Source organism: Ylistrum balloti, unplaced genomic scaffold, assembly GCF_031769215.1.
Source record: "Ylistrum balloti isolate Yb309-2 unplaced genomic scaffold, AGI_CSIRO_Ybal_v1 Utg370508, whole genome shotgun sequence".
Taxonomy (NCBI): domain Eukaryota; kingdom Metazoa; phylum Mollusca; class Bivalvia; order Pectinida; family Pectinidae; genus Ylistrum; species Ylistrum balloti.
The window spans coordinates 319,818-325,817 of NW_026782328.1; positions in this window are offsets into that span (position 1 = coordinate 319,818).

Here is a 6,000-nt window from a genome sequence, read left to right on the forward strand (position 1 = left end):
AAACCTATCACTTCTCCTGACTAACATGATCCTGTGTTGATCAGACAAACCACACACCTATCACTTCTCCTGACTAACATGATCCTGTGTTGATCAGACAAACCACACACCTATCACTTCTCCTGACTAACATGATCCTGTGTTGATCAGACAAACCACACACCTATCACTTCTCCTGACCAACATGATCCTTTGTTGATCAGACAAACCACAAACCTATCATTTCACCTGACTAACATGATCTTGTGTTGATCAGACAAACCACAAACCTATCACTTCTCCTGACTAACATGATCTGTGTTGATCAGACAAACTACACACCTATCACTTCTCCTGACTAACATGATCTTGTGTTGATCAGACAAACCACAAAACCTATCACTTCACCTTACTAACATGATCCTGTGTTGATCAGACAAACCACAAACCTATCACTTCTCCTGACTAACATGATCTGTGTTGATCAGACAAACTACACACCTATCACTTCTCCTGACTAACATGATCTTGTGTTGATCAGACATACCACACAGCTATCACTTCTCCTGACTAACATGATCTTGTGTTGATCAGACAAACCACAAACCTATCACTTCACCTTACTAACATGATCCTGTGTTGATCAGACAAACCACACACCTATCACTTCTTCTGACTAACATGATCCTGTGTTGATTAGACAAACCACACACCTATCACTTCTTCTGACTAACATGATCCTGTGTTGATCAGACAAACCACAAACCTATCACTTCTCCTGACTAACATGATCTTGTGTTGATCAGACAAACCACACACCTATCACTTCACCTTACTAACATGATCCTGTGTTGATCAGACAAACCACAAACCTATCACTTCTCCTGACTAACATGATCTTGTGTTGATCAGACAAACCACACACCTATCACTTCTTCTGACTAACATGATCCTGTGTTGATCAGACAAACCACACACCTATCACTTCTTCTGACTAACATGATCCTGTGTTGATCAGACAAACCACACACCTATCACTTCTTCTGACTAACATGATCCTGTGTTGATCAGACAAACCACACACCTATCACATCTTCTGACTAACATGATCCTGTGTTGATCAGACAAACCACACACCTATCACTTCTTCTGACTAACATGATCCTGTGTTGATCAGACATACCACACAGCTATCACTTCTTCTGACTAACATGATCCTGTGTTGATCAGACATACCACACAGCTATCACTTCTTCTGACTAACATGATCTTGTGTTGATCAGACAAACCACACACCTATCACTTCTTCTGACTAACATGATCCTGTGTTGATCAGACAAACCACACACCTATCACTTCTTCTGACTAACATGATCCTGTGTTGATCAGACATACCACACAGCTATCACTTCTTCTGACTAACATGATCTTGTGTTGATCAGACAAACCACAAACCTATCACTTCTCCTGACTAACATGATCCTGTGTTGATCAGACAAACCACAAACCTATCACTTCTCCTGACTAACATGATCCTGTGTTGATCAGACAAACCACACACCTATCACTTCTCCTGACTAACATGATCTGTGTTGATCAGACAAACCACAAACCTATCACTTCTCCTGACTAACATGATCTTGTGTTGATCAGACAAACCACAAACCTATCACTTCTCCTGACTAACATGATTATGTGTTGATTAGATAAACCACACACCTATCACTTCTTCTGACTAACATGATCTTGTGTTGATCAGACAAACCACAAACCTATCACTTCTCCTGACTAACATGATCCTGTGTTGATCAGACAAACCACAAACCTATCACTTCTCCTGACTAACATGATCCTGTGTTGATCAGACAAACCACACACCTATCACTTCTCCTGACTAACATGATCTGTGTTGATCAGACAAACCACAAACCTATCACTTCTCCTGACTAACATGATCTGTGTTGATCAGACAAACTACACACCTATCACTTCTCCTGACTAACATGATCTTGTGTTGATCAGACAAACCACAAACCTATCACTTCTTCTGACTAACATGATCCTGTGTTGATCAGACAAACCACAAACCTACCACTTCTTCTGACTAACATGATCCTGTGTTGATCAGACAAACCACACACCTATCACTTCTTCTGACTAACATGATCCTGTGTTGATCAGACAAACCACACACCTATCACTTCTTCTGACTAACATGATCCTGTGTTGATTAGACAAACCACACACCTATCACTTCTTCTGACTAACATGATCCTGTGTTGATCAGACAAACCACAAACCTATCACTTCTCCTGACTAACATGATCTTGTGTTGATCAGACAAACCACACACCTATCACTTCTCCTGACTAACATGATCTTGTGTTGATCAGACAAACCACAAACCTATCACTTCTCCTGACTAACATGATCCTGTGTTGATCAGACAAACCACACACCTATCACTTCTCCTGACTAACATGATCTGTGTTGATCAGACAAACCACAAACCTATCACTTCTCCTGACTAACATGATCCTGTGTTGATCAGACAAACCACACAGCTATCACTTCTCCTGACTAACATGATCCTGTGTTGATCAGACACACCTACAAACCTATCACTTCTCCTGACTAACATGATCCTGTGTTGATGAGACAATCCATTGTACTTTACCTCTTTGATAGAGCTCATATTGTACTTTACCTCTGTAATAGAGCTTATATTGTATTGTACCTCTGTGATAGAATTTACATTGTACTGTACCTCTGTGATATAGCTTACATTGTACTGTATCTCTGTGATAGAGCTTACATGGTACTGTACCTCTGTGATCGAGCTTACATGGTACTGTACCTCTGTGATAGAGCTTATATTGTATTGTACCTCTGTGATAGAATTTACATTGTACTGTACCTCTGTGATATAGCTTACATTGTACTGTGTCTCTGTGATAGAGCTTATATAGTATTGTACCTCTGTGATAGAGCTTACATTGTACTGTATCTCTGTGATAGAGCTTACATGGTACTGTACCTCTGTGATCGAGCTTACATGGTACTGTACCTCTGTGATAGAGCTTATATTGTATTGTACCTCTGTGATAGAATTTACATTGTACTGTACCTCTGTGATAGAGCTTACATTGTACTTTACCTCTGTGATAGAGCTTACATTGTACTGTACCTCTGTGATAGAACTTACATTGTATTTTATCCTTGTAAAGAGTTGCATTGCATCCCTGTCACATTTATGTACATTGGGCAGTATTCCATCCTTGTGAAGAATTTTGTTCTTTACCTTGAAGAACCTGTCATTATCTCTATAAAAGAAATAGGTCAGAAGTTTGAAAACTGAAAATTGACCCAAGTGATTATCTAGATATGTTTATCTTCCATATCAATGGTCTGGTATTGTTTTAAATCCAGGAAGATCAAGTTTGTAGCCCAACTCCCACTAAATTCAAATTCAACTTATAAAATATTTTGGAATGAAATTTACATTCAAGAACTTGACATTTCACTACAATACAGAGTAGATTCCTACAAATATTTCATGGATATGGGCCATAGACTTCAATAGATCAATAGACAGAGACTAACATTCATCAGAGCATAGTTGCTGATCTGTTTTAGAATATTACATACGTTAAGGGTAAGGATGTTATGGTAATTTTATCTGTGTATTTCCAGGATAAATGGACCAGAACTTGGGTTATCAATCAGCTGTGGTCCAAGTGTGACATCTGGTCCTGTGTATGGGGGTAGTGAAATAGGCAAGGTCATATGTAAATTACAGGGTCAATAGCCCATGACCAGAAGCAGTATATAAATTATATATCAGGGGCCAGGAGAGAGATGGTGGTATTTGTGGTGTAGGTGATGATATAGGGCGGGGTGCTACAATGCTTCGGATGCTGTAAAGTTAACAGGGGATTTAGATAGTGCTAGGTATATAGACCACCAGTTATATATACCATCCAACATATCTGACCCAATCACTCCCTGCTCTTAACAACAGATATGTACAGTCACAAGTGTGTCAAAGAATTTTTCAGCAGTTGTTCTATTGTCCATATAGACAATGTTAAAATGTTCCTACAAATGCAATAAAAGATAGTACGATATTCAAAATCATGTTCCAGCAAAAACGACAGGCTTAAATGTTCTTGCAGCACATCAGATGATGATAGGACTATTTTAGATAATAAATCAGTTAAGAGCAATGATTTCACACAGCTTATTATGACAGCTAGAGATATATGGTGAACGATATATAAAAGTGTTTGTGTTGGGGGTGCGAGTGGGGTTTGAGTTAAGAGTTTTGGGATGATCAGACAGACATTATGTATGGTCACTGTTATACTATGAGTCAAGGTTGTCACTACTTAACACAATATTCCATAAAGAATATCTAAAAAAAATGGTATAACTCTCTCCCAAATGTTGTCGAAAAAAAAAAAAAAAAGGGGGGGGCTGAGCTAACTACCCTAGATATATAGATATTATAAATTATAATGTAAACAAATAAACATGGGTTTATGTAATACTACAATTGAGCAAGTGGTACTTAACACCTACAAATGATAAATATGGCATATTTTGGATATTGGTTACAAAGTGTGAGTGTTACATACCTGTACTTAATACATTTTTATCATGCTGAAGCCCTTTTTGTTTCAGTGTGCTGTGAAGACTACTACTTGTTTTCTGCCAACTTTTGAAGAAACTTACTGAGCCAACACGTTTATCCTGTAGGCTAGTACAACTTCGCCAGTGAGAGACATGATGGTTGGGGACAAGTATTGATCCATGGACAGGAATTTGGGAACGCTACAAATTCTTACCTAATGGTGGTAGTGAATTGTAACCATAACCAATTTATTCCCGAACCGCTATAGTGAACATGGCAAAAATTCCACGTCAAAGTCTATTTTTGTAATACTGATCAATTAAAGCATGACAGTAACATTCCCATTTTGTACTGGCAATTTACGCAAGTACTGTATGAGCACGATGTCATCCTGTGTTGAACTACGATAGCCACACAAAAGGTGATTCCACTACCATGATCAAATATTAATGGGCAGCTTCACAGGTCTCTTACTGTCATGGGATTTAATGTTATAATGGCTACTAATCCTGTTCACCTCAAAAGTATCAGTTTGTGACCTATTGATAAACTATGAAAAGCCAAAGGACAAAGTTAATTGAATGATTTAACAAATTTGAACTCCACAACCTAGAGGATGGGTCAGGTTTCTTTCTTTGAAAAAAAAACAATAAGAAGGCACTGGTCAACATCCACATCTGGACATATGTTTTCCTGGTCTATTTGAATAATACATATATGCCCTAAATGTTTTATTTATCAAATTTCTTTTTTTTTTTTTGCTTGTTATAGGCCTTTAAAAGGAACAATACTTTTTTCTTTTTTTTTCTCTACCATCTGAGTGTACTACATATCTGCAAATTGGTTTTTGACGACAATTTGTGACAAAAACACAGGCAGCTTAATGACAATGGACTGGGGTATATCATACTTGGCCCTGGAAGTGAGATAAGAAACATTGACTTTAACACATAATAAAATGTAAGATTTTCTTCACTATTTTAATAACTGACCACTGCTGTCAGCAATACCAGACTGAGACAATGATTTCACATACACACTGACCAATCACTACCTCCCTGACCAATCACTATTGCCCTCACCAATCACTACTTCCCTGACCAATCACTTCTAACCTGACCAATTACAACCTCCCTGACCAATTACTATCTCTCTGACCAATCACTATTACCCTCACCAATTACTATCACCCCACCAATCACTACCTCCCTGACCAATCACTATTGCCCTGACCAATTACTACTTCCCTGACCAATCACTATTGCCCTGACCAATCACTACCTCTCTGACCAATCACTATTACCCTGACCAATCACTACCTCCTGACCAATCACTACTTCCCTGACCAATCACTACTTCCCTAACCAATCATTATCACCCTGACCAAT